At 46.0% G+C, this 12,059-nt stretch overlaps 1 pseudogene; it reads right to left on the bottom strand.

Moving 5' to 3' along the window:
• Positions 1-8,583: 8,583 nt before the first annotated feature.
• On the bottom strand, positions 8,584-9,839 carry LOC110338463 (annotated as a pseudogene).
• Positions 9,840-12,059: the final 2,220 nt, after the last annotated feature.

Here is a 12,059-nt window from a genome sequence, read left to right on the forward strand (position 1 = left end):
AAAAACCAAAAAAAGAAAAAAAGGAAAAAGAAAGAAAAGAAAAGGTGCTGGGAATGGTTCTGAACTCCTCGGATTTGTCAAGAATTATTTTCTAGTCGGGCAGTGGTGGCGCATGCCTTTAATCCTGGCACTTGGGAGGCAGAGGCAGGTGGATTTCTGAGTTTGAGCCCAGCCTGATCTACAGAGTGAGTTCCAGGACAGCCAGGGCTATACAGAGAAACATTGTCTTGGGAAACCAAAACAAACAAACAAACAAAGAATTATTTTGTAAGCTACCATGTTGGTCTATTCCAGGAGAAGTGTCCCGGGCATTTGAGAATCAGGTATGTCAGGTGTGTCCTTTGGTGTCAGGTGAAATACTCAATCCATGTCCCATAGGGCTGCGGGTTGTACTACTTTCTTCCTGCCTAGGTCAGTGGTTCTCAACCTGTGGGTCACAACAACTCCTTTGGGGGTCAAATGACCCTTTCACAGGGGTCACATATCAGATGTTTACATTGCAGTTCATAACAGTAATGAAATTACAGCTATGAAGTAGCAATCATTTTACAGTCGGGGGTCACCACATGAGGAACTGACTGTATTAAAGGCACGCGGCATTAGGACGGTTGAGAACCACTGCTCCAGATGATGTAACTGTGTGGAGAGGGATGGGTTAAAGTTTTCTACTGGTGTTGTTTTGTTTTGTTTGTTTGTTTGTTTGTTTGTTTGTTTTGGTTTTTCAAGACAGGGTTTCTCTGTATAGCCCTGGCTGTCCTGGAACTCACTTTGTAGACTAGGCTGCCCTCGAACTCAGAAATCCGCCTGCCTCTGCCTCCCGAGTGCTGGAATTATACTGGTGTTGTTTTATTGCCTGTTCCTCCCTTCAGACCTGTTCGTACTTATGTTCTGTATTTAGGGGTTTTACCGTTAGGTGCATATAAGTTACTCTTTGTTGTATCTTTGGTAACTCACACTTTAATTATAGGATGAACTTCGTCAGTTTCTTCTTTATTATATATATACATGCACACAAAAAATTTGACATAATTTATAGATAGAAACATGTTAACTCAGTAATACACACACACACACACATTTTGACAGTTTGGCTCATAAAAATCTGACATTTCTTTTACATAACCACAACAGCATTTCAATGTGCTTTTTAAAAGTTAAAAATAAATCATGGCTGAGGCTGGAGAGACAGCTCAGCAGTTAAGAGAACTTATTGCTCCTAAAGAGAATCTGGGTTTAGTTCCTGGCCACTACATGGCAGCTCACAACTCTGGCTTCAGGAGATTCAATGCCATTCAATGGCATCTGTGGACACTGGACATGCACATTGTGTACATATGTGTATGCAGGCTAAATACTTAAACATATACAAACAAATAAATATTTTAAACACAGCAATAATAGCAATAGCAATAATATTTTATGACTACTGCTATTGGTTAAGAGCATTTACTGGTCTTGCAGGGGACACGTGTTTCATTCCCAGCATTCACAGTCGGGGCTCACATCTACCTGTTACTCCAGCCCAGATGATCAGACACCCTCTTCTAGCCTTTTTTGCAGGTACCTGATCATACACACGTACACACCACATACAATTTAAAAATAAAACAAATCTTTTTTTTTTTTTTTTTTTTCGAGACAGGGTTTCTCTGTGTAGCCCTGGCTGTCCTGGAACTCACTTTGTAGACCAGGCTGNCCTCGAACTCAGAAATCCNCCTGCCTCTGCCTCCCGAGTGCTGGGATTAAAGGCGTGTGCCACCATGCCCAGCCTAAAAAATAAAACAAATCTTAAAAAACAAAAGAAAGAAGGAAGGAAGGAAGGAAGGAAGGAAGGAAGGAGGGAGGGAGGGAGGGAGGGAGGGAGGGAGGGAGGGAGAGAGAGAGAGAGAGAGAGAGAGAGAGAGAGAGAGAGAGAGAGAGAAGAGAAAAAAGTTCTTAACTTCATGTAGTATCCTGGCTATATGTCACTATCCATGACTGTAATGTCACATAGTAGGTTGGCTGTGTATTAACGGCCATGAGCGACTTCAGAATGCTTGTTATACTTGTTGCTACTGCCCCTATGGCCTGGATCATCTAGAATCATTCTATGCAACACAATTTTTTTTTCTCATTGTTATTTGCATTTTATTTCCCCTATCATCAGAGATTTTATCTGCTAGCTTTCTCCTGGGTAGTGTGCTGCAAACTTACCCACTCTGATTTGCTTTTTAACAATGTTCTCAAAAAAAAAAAAAAAAAAGCCCTACCCTTCCAGTCAGCAAGCTCTACCCTCTCAAAGTTGCCAGTGTAAAGACTAAAGGGAAGCAAGCCTAGGGCTAGGCCACCCATGGAGGACGAGGTCATGTGACTGCTACAGCATCTCTCTGCAAAGCCTCAGTGGCAAGTCAGTTTGCAGCAGTTACTTCTGACTCCTCAACTAAAGGAAACAGCAGGCGCCACCAACTGTGTGGCTGCCAGACACCATGCTGTTTTCACACAAGCTGTCTAACGCCCAAAGCCCACAGCATTTGCTGAACCCGGGCGTGGCTACCAGGGTTTCAGAGAAAGGCAAGAGAGAAGCCGAGAGGGCTCTGAAGGGGACTATAGCTGCTGCCCCACCCAGGGCAGGGTTATACTCCTAACCCAAGGGCATCCCGAAATAGCATGGACTGAGGATGCGCGCTTGCTCACCTCACCTCATACAGCAGAGTACTGACTATGTGCCCCCATGACCCAGTGTCTAAGTGGGGTGTGATACATCGAATGAGAAAGTGCGGTGTCATGTGTCATCAGCCTGGGAAATGACCATGATTCAAAAGACAGTTTCTACTGAATGAGTATCAAATTCACATCACCCTAAAGCTGCAAGACTGAAAGTAGACCGCTTGTGGTCAGGGAGTGTGTAGTACCCGTATTTCCCCTGCTTCTTACATCATAGCCTGCCGGGACTGTTTCCTAAGCAGGAGTGCTCAGCAGATCATTCAACAGCCAACCCTTTCTTTTGTGATCGTTAACAAACTGAATGATTGACACTTAGGGAAATTCTGTCGTGTTATCTACAGGGCCTCCAACCACAGCCCCTGAATTCAAGTAACTATCTCTAAGAATAGGGGATCCTTGGGGGGGACAGATGGCTCAACAATACTGGCTTCACAAGCAAGAGAACCAGAGTTCAGGTCCCAGAGCCTATGTAAATGGCAGGCGAGGCATGGTGAGTCACTTCCAGCTCCAGTCTCAGAAGCCAGAAGCCAGGAGATCCCTGGCACAAGCTGGCTAGCCAGCCTGACCAACACAGGAAGCTCTGGGTGTGAGTGAGAGACTGTGTGGTGGCTTGTATGTGCTTTGGCCAGGGAGTGGCACTATTAGGAGGTGTGGCCTTGTTGGAGTAGGTGTTGCGCTGTGGGTGTGGGCTTTAAGACCCTAGTGCTAGCTGCCTGGAAGTGAGTCTTAAACTAGCAGCCTTCAAATGAAGATGTAGAACTCTCAGATCCTCCTGTACCATGTCTGCCTGGATGCTGCCATGCTCCTGCCTTGATGATAATAGACTGAGCCTCTGAACCTGTAAGGCAGCCCCAATTAAATGTTGTCCTTAGAAGACTGCCTTGGTCATGGTATCTGTTCACAGCAGTAGAACCCTAACTAAGACACCTTGATCAAAAAGCAAGGTGGAGAACAGTTAAGAAGTCTCCAGTCATTGCCCTTAGGCCTCCACACATGCATTGCTTACATACACATGTGCTCCCACCCACATACAACAGTCACACACATGCACAGATGCACGCTGTGTAAAAAAACGTAGAAAGCATAGAGAAGCCTCCATGGTAGACTGTCTGAGGGTGGTGACCCAAGGGGGCAGTCACTTCTTTCCTGGGACATCGCCCATTGAGGGTGGCTCTTCTCATTGATCCAGTTGCATGAGGAATGAATTGGTTGTGTTGAAATGAATGAGTGTGTGAGCCTCCAGCCTCTTCCAAGAACGTTAATTAACCTTGAGAACTACTTTGCCTTTAAATTTTTTACAGTAAGAGCCAAAAGTGGCTAAAAGGCACATTAGTTAATTTTCCATCACGGTGACAAATAGGTGAGGAAAAAACCCAACTTGATGGATTTGTTCTGACCCCAGGTTCAGCGGGTTGAGCCTGTGGCTGACTGGCTCCACTGAGTTCAGCTTGAGGGAAGGAAGGAAGGAAGGAAAGGCAGCAGTGGGGATGTTAGGATAGATCAGAGGTGTTCACCTCAGGGTGGTCGGGAAGGAGAGAGAGACAGAGACAGAGACAGAGACAGACAGAGAGACAGAGACAGACGGAGAGACAGAGACAGACGGAGACTGACTTGGCAGTCAAGAAGCAAAGAGACGGTGATGAAGAGGCTGGAACCATGCGTACCTTTTGGGGGTACACCCCAGTGACCTACGTCTTTCAGTCAGACTTCTGGTTTCTACAGCCTCCCAATAATCTGTTCAATTATGAATCTGCCAATGGCTTAATCCATTGATTAGGTGGGCACCAAATTGATTCACTGACTTCGAGTCATCTCTGAGTATGGCCTTGGGTAATCAAGTCTTAACTGCATGAGCCCTTTGGAGGGCCACTATAGCCAAAGCATAAAACAAAGATTAGCATGAAAAGCAAGACAAGACTGATGTGCTTCCGCTTATTCACACAACAAACACATACGTATAATACCACAGGGTCCGGGATGCAATTTAAACAGTGACAATCAGGAAGGGTCACTGTACTTCCATGGGATAAAATCTACAATGCGGAAATGCAGGTGTAGGATAGCCAGAGCGCCATGGAGCCTTCGGGGAGAGCAGGGTTACCGGGAGACTCGGAAAGTTGCTCGTAGATTGAAGTCTGAAGGAAGACTGAGCTAGAGGCGATGGATTGAGGGCATGCGGATGGAATCATCTTCTCTGTAGACAGAACAGTGCTAGCAAAGACCCAGAGCTCCGTGACAGTTGTGTGAAAGGAATACCGGTCAAGCAACCATCGTCAAAAAGGAAGGGGGGAAAGCATAAGACCACGATCCAATCATGCAGGTCTTTACCAAACACCAGAGAATGGTGTATCAGATTTTGCATATGGGCAAGAGGCTGTTGAAATGATAAGAGCACAAGGTGAGAAGAGCATGAAGTATTGTCACTACCTTGGAAGGAGGTGGCTTGGGGCTACTAAGATGGAATGGAGCTGGGGAGGCGTTACGAAGGTGTGGGGAGAGGTGCACCCTGATTGTATAAAGGGCGGTGATGCCTAAGTGCTCAGGAAGAGCAACAGGTCGGGGCATGGAAACTGAGTGCAGGAACATCGAAGAAGATGCGCGCAGATGTACCTTCCTGACAGTCCGAGTAAAAATGGCCTTGAAGAAAGAACTTTCACCTTGCAAGTCTGAATAGTCACATCCTCTAGCCCCCCTTTGCAGAGAGCCCTTCACCTGGAAAGGGAGAGAGAGAGAGAGAGAGAGAGAGAGAGAGAGAGAGAGAGAGAGAGAGAGAGAGAGAGAGAGAGACTAGGAGGGAGTCCAGGTTGTGGAACAAACAAACAGGAAGCCCAGGGATTCTGGAAAGCCTCCCCATTCAGCTACAACCCAGGCTGGTGGAGGACAGGAGAAGGAGGAAAAGTCCCATGGAGACCATTGCCCCTCCCTCTCCCAGCATGCCAATCTTCCAGACAGCGCAAGGGTTCCCTGCTTGCCAGGCAGCAGAGTGCTAGTTTCATTCATCTAAAGGCAGCTGGTATTACCGCAGGAGAAGAGGGACTGTCTCGGAGGCTCTTAGGGGCACCTTGGGTGAGCAGGTGGCAAGCCTAGGAAGTACTTTCCACCTAGATGGCGCAGTACTCTGGTGGCTGTCAGGCAAGTCACATGACCGGAAGGGAGCCAGTGCTTAGGGCTGAGGCCGAGGTTGTGTCTCAAGTCTGTTAACAAGGATTCGAGGCACTCATTCTCTTAGAAACGCTGTGGAAAGTGTCTTGCCTAAACGGAACCAGCTCTGTAGCTTTGTAAGCTACTCTTGAACAGAAAACAAGCAAACTACATGATGGTACGCAACACCATGGTTAGGTGGGGATCCTCGCGACTTTACCTCAGCTTGCTTGCTTGGTTAGACGGTGTTTCTAGTTATCTGTCTTATTGCATACAGTAGCCATCTACTCTGACCGTGACTTCTAGATCTCCAGCCCTTCTAAATCCATTCTCAACACTGACACCAACGTTTCTCCAAACTCCCCCTTCATCTTTTAGTTCTATCGGATGTTTCTATTTAGCAACATTTTATTTTATTATTTATTTTTAGAATGAAGAGGTAAAGTGGCCAAGAATGTGGCTTCATTGGCTTGCCTAACATGCTGAAGCACTGGATGATGTGCGAGCACCACAAAGAGCAGGGTGGTGCAACCCGGAATCTCAGCATCAGGAGGTAGAGGCAGGAGATCCGGAAGTGCAAAATCAAACCTTGGTTCCATGGTACACTGGAGGCCAGCAGGGCTACGGGAATCTCCTGGTGGGAAAAGAAATGACGGAAGCCTGGAGTTGGTCAGAGGAGGAACTTGTTGGCCAGAGATGGAACTTGTCTCCTGGAGAAGGGGGTTACAACTTGTCGTTCCCGTGGAGGCTGTACAAGGCAGAGGACCACACCTTGGCTGGACTTTTAGCTTCTGCTTAAAATGTCTCTTTTTCCCCTTGTGGTCATACTGAATAAATCCCCTCTTTCTGTTTCCGTTACAAAAGGAGAAAGAAAAAAATGTGTAAAAGAAAGAAAGGACAAATTAGAAGGTTTGACAAAGTATGGCTTTTCCTATTTCCTAGAAAGTTATTCTAAATTTATTCTAAAATTACTTACGTGCAATTTCCTTTCTCCTCCTCTCTGTCTGCCCCTCCTGTCTCCTGGCCTGTGGAACTGTTCCTTGTGCTGACTCTTTATTCTTTTTTTTTTTTTTTTTAAATATTTATTTATTCATTATATGTAAGAACACTGTAGCCGTCTTCAGACACTCCAGAAGAGGGAGTCAGATCTTGTTAAGGATGGTTGTGAGCCACCATGTGGTTGCTGGGATTTGAACTCTGCACCTTTGGAAGAGCAGTCGGGTGCTCTTACCTGCTGAGCCATCTCACCAGCCCTGACTCTTTATTCTAATGTTATTTGTCTTCCCTGGGCTGTTTTTCACTGTGGCTTACCAACAGTCATTCTGTGGAGATTTTTCTTTAAACACACAAACACACAGAATACATTCCCGTTTCTCTGTAGACTTATTTAATGCCCCTATTTTGACATATCTTCTTTCTGTCTCCCCCACCCCTCTTAAATTAAAGGGTGAGTTTTGATAATGAATAAGAAGAGACTCAGTTGGCAGCAGGCTGTTCGGCCTTTTGCCTTTCAGAAGAAAATTGAGGGCAACTAATTCTCCGGAGGTGTTTAGAAGATGCCACTGAGAACTATTTATGTAGTTTTGATTAAAAAGTGATTTGAGCTTCCCTGCCATGACTGTCTGCAGCTGACTGCTCTGCACTTGGGGACACATGTAACTGTCACCTTGTTTTGAATAGAATTATTTGCAGTCTTACAGATGCATTTGTACAACTGTGAAATTAATACCAGCCTGCTGGAAAATGCATTTCTCAAAGCAAAAGGATATTGTTTGACAAGGCTATGTTCAAACCATGGCACCTTATAAGCACATACAAACCAGGCTATGAATACTGCCCATGTCCAGAAGGAAGGTGAAAAATATTTATCCATGTTAATAAGACATATATTCACAATTTTTATTTTTATTTATTTTTTTAAATGATCTTCAGGATTTATTTAGATAAGAAAGCTGTCGAGCCCAACAGGAGGGGACAAGGAAAAGTTAAAAAATTATCTATAGGAAAGTGGCCCCCAAACCTTGACCCCTCAGCACAGCACAGGGTGCTACTTATATCTTCCTTGTCCTTTAAAAACCAGCCAGCCAGCCTAGAGAGCTGGTGCTGACCCTCAGGAGGGTGTGTGCCCACCAGCCAGCTCAGAGAGCCAGTGCTGACCCTCAGGTGGGTGTGTGCCCGCCAGCCAGCCCAGAGAGCCAGTGCTGACCCTCAGGTGGGTGTGTGCCCACCAGCCAGCCCAGAGAGCTGGTGCTGACCCCCCAGGTGGGTGTATGCTTTAATTCCAGTTTGAACTGCACTATGCAAAAGGCACACAGACACATTAACGTGCATCAAAACCGACAGCCCCAAATGGCTTTCCAAAGCCGACAGCACACAGTACCAAGTGTATGAAGCTTTGCAATGTGCACAGTGTGTGACCCTGGTCCTATGGTCCTGGTGGGAGGGCAGCAGCACCTGAGGCAGGTGTCTCTGTACAGGCTGTTCACTTACACACCGGTTCACATAGTGTTCCCCTTGATAAAACTGAGGCTGAGCCCGACCTCATCCTAGAGCTAAATTTGAGAGGACAGTGAAAGACGCTTCTTACAAAACTGTCGTTTCAGCTTTAGTGGTTTCTAAAGGTTGCTGGGTCTTATAAAAATGTCTTCCAGTAAATCAGTGAGTCTGTCGAACAGAGGGACTTCATGAAAACTGTTAGGTGCACCTGGTGAAAAGGAGCCCCGTACTGCTGATGGCCAGTCACATGCTTAGGCTGTGAAATGCTTTGGTGAGGACTGCATAGATAGGACCACATTTGGAAGATGTGTGGTGCCTTTGCAGAGGTGACGGGACCCGGTGGCAGGAAGAGCTTCTCAAGAGTCCCCCCTCAGCTTTAACTTCAGTAATTCTATCGATAGACTTGAGGAGTTCAGCAACAAGGTTCAGTGTCTCGGCCCCAGACACCAGCTGCTTTATGGATGCGTGCACACTGTGCATGATAACACAGAGGTTCTGCAAGGCCACATCGGTGTTCTGCTTCATCACGGTAAGGATGGCACCCTGTCCTGATCCCAAGGCTTCATTTTCTCACCTCAACTTTGAGAGCTGTGCCTGAAGCAAATTTATTTCCTGTTTCAGCTTCAAGGCATGATTTTCTGCTTTTACAGCCTGTTTGGTCATCAGTTCGAGGTTCTGTTCGACTTGCCGGACTACTGACTCGAGGTCATGGAAGTCACTCTCCTCCTTGATCATCTTCACCTCCAACTTCCGTTCGAACATCCTCACCATTTCTGTTTGAGTTTCAGAGGAGCTCTGAACCTCATTTAGCTTTCTTCTGAGCTTAGAGTTTTCATCTTGCAGTGCTTCCTTACTTATCTGCAACATCTGCAGGTGTCTGTCCCCTAGGGATTCTTCATGAGCTGCAAAGTCTGCATTCGAACTCCCCACTGGAGATGCTGGAGAGATCCTGGAGTCAGTGTCGCTCAGCATCCATGGGGGCAAAAACTTGGGACCTGCCAGCTCTGATGCATTGGAGAAAAAGGAAAGGTAGGTGACACAGGACGACGAGTTTTGTATGGCTCTAGAGAGGAATGAGTCTGACCCACAACAGTGGGCTCTATTCCATCCATCCTCTTCCTCCTCCTCTAGGCTGCTGGCTCTTGTTGGGTCTTCAAAAAATGGCTGCTGCTATTCCAGGCCATATCCCATGGGCTGGGAAGGCAGGGGAGGCTCTAGTTCCAGTGGGTGCCTTGAGGCTTCCTTCCGGTAAATTCGGCTGGTGGTCGTGTCTTCTTTTGACAGGCTGAGAGGTTCTTGGTTTTCAAAAACTCTTTGAAGGAGAATGGATTGGTTTCTTCAAGGTCTTCAAGTTTGTCACCTCCAAAGCGTGTCTCATGGGCTCCTGACGGACCTTGTTTAGTACATTTCCCCTTTCCGTAGTCAAAATCCTCGGGAACCACAAGGCTCCGCGTCCGTGATAGTGGGGGCGCGCCCTGCCACTCCGCGTAGCCCGACATTGCCACACCCTAACCGGGCCGAGGCCCCATGGCCCGCAATGCCATTGCCAGCCTCTGCCTCATCCAGCACCGCGGGCCCTAAAATTTTTATTTTTAATTCATATTTTAATGAAATACCCTCCCCTGCATCCTTTAGTTAGAATAAGAGGGTAGCTGGGATTCAACGTCATTTGTTGAAACTGAGTTTCCTTTGCCTTACTGATTCTTCAGAATCTAGACACTTAAAGTGTCAGAATTTCACCAGGTTTTACCTTATGAATTCAACACTGATTGGTTAATAATTATAGAGTACATAAATATAGTTTGCGTTTACTTGCTTACTAGGATAGGATATAAGTGGATAGTTGGTTTTCTTCCAGATTTCTTCCAGCATCTTCTGAACAGTCAAATTCTCATTTGGTGGGATCTTAGTTCAGGAACAAACCAAAGCTGGGAAGAACTGCCTACAACTCCTGCCAATGCTTCCTTTTGTGAGACGTACAAGGAGAGCCACTTAGCCACTTGTCTAGTTCCTGCAACAAAATATCCGCACAAAAGCAACTTAAGGGAAGAAGGCTTTCCTGTGGCTCACTGTTCAAGAGTACAGACACTTGAGTGGGGAGGGCACGGCAGCAGGAGCTTGAGGCTGCTGATCTCATCGGTCATCTCATCTGACAGTCAGGAAGGGTAGAGTGGGGTGGGGGTGGGGGGCTGGCTGGCTTTCGTCCTTTGATTCTGTCCCAGGCTCAAACCCAAGGAATGGTGCCACCCACCCGTGTGTAGAGAGGGTCTTCCTAGCTCAGCCAATCTACTCTGGAAACTCCCTCCCAGACCCACCAAGAGGTTTGTCTCCACCACAATCCTAGATCCTGCCAGGTGATAATCAATTTAAACTGTCACAGAGTTCAGACTTACACTGCCGTTAAATATATAGTGGCATAGCCACAAACCCTCTGTGGCTAATTTTTTTTTTTTTGTCTCTTAGTTACTTTTGTATTTTGTTTATTTTCATAATGCGAAGTAACTAACAAGTCCATTGGAGCAAAAAAAGAGTGCTTTTTATGCCTCTTCATGTGCTCACCTCACACGGTGATGTCTTAGGTTCACCCGGGGTCATTTCCCCTTAGGAAGAGACTGCGCCTCCACAAAGTAAAATATATCTAGGCAGAAACTAAACAAGGCACAGCCTAGATATCTCAGTAAATTACACTTCAACATGCTGAGAAGTCCTGAAAAGAAATACATTTCTCAAGTCATCCTTTAATCTTTTCTTTTGATTTTCAGAGGCAGGCCAGAATCTCATGTAGCTCAGGCTAGCTCCTAACTAACACATCCGGTAACTGAAGACGACCTTGAACTTTTGATTCTCTTGCCCCTGTCAACTGAGGGCCAGGATCGCAGGCTTGTGCCAGCATGCCTGCTTTCTGTGGTGCTGGGTGTGGAACCCAGGGCTTCATGCGTGCTCGGCCAGCACGTTACCGACTGAGCCACATCCCCTTCCCTGATTTTATTTTAATGAACACAATATAATGACTTGCGTTTGTGCTGTATGATATGACATTTCAAATCAATGGCTAATGAACAGATTGTGATAACTGGTTATCCATCGCTCAGATATCTACCGTTTCTTTGTGTTGGGAAATTTGAGAACCCTCTCTGTTAGCTAGATGATAATAGTCTATGAATTGTTTCAACCACCGTTAGTCTAGTGGGTTTTACAAAACATCTTTAAATGCTTCTATTCCAGATATAAAAGGCTCTATTTATTTTTCTAGATATTTCCTCTGCTTTCTGGAAGTTTGGCCTTTGTGAACCGAAGTGTCTTGTTCCCTATATATACAATTTTCTAGAAAGCAGTTAGACAAACATTTAAATGTTAACGTTTTTATAAAAGAACTTTGCCAGGGGTAGCAAGATGGCTCAACAGATAAAGGTGCTTGCCGCCAAACCTGATGACCCGAGTTTCATCCCAGGAGCCCACTTAAAGGTGAAAGGAGGGAACCAACTCCACAAAGTCGCCTTCTCACCTCCACATATGCACTGTAGAGCATGAACACACATGCGCCCACACACTACTGATGATGGCAGCAACAAAATTAAATACTACAAAGAATTTCACCAACGGCCTCCTTGTGAATCTTCTTCTGAACTAGTGAGTATTCCCCTGCAGTGTGGTGTTACACAGGTGAGTATATCCCTGCAGTGTGGTGTTACACAGGTGAGTATTCCCCTGCAGTGTGG

Source organism: Mus pahari, chromosome 21 (genome assembly GCF_900095145.1).
Source record: "Mus pahari chromosome 21, PAHARI_EIJ_v1.1, whole genome shotgun sequence".
Lineage (NCBI taxonomy): Eukaryota > Metazoa > Chordata > Mammalia > Rodentia > Muridae > Mus > Mus pahari.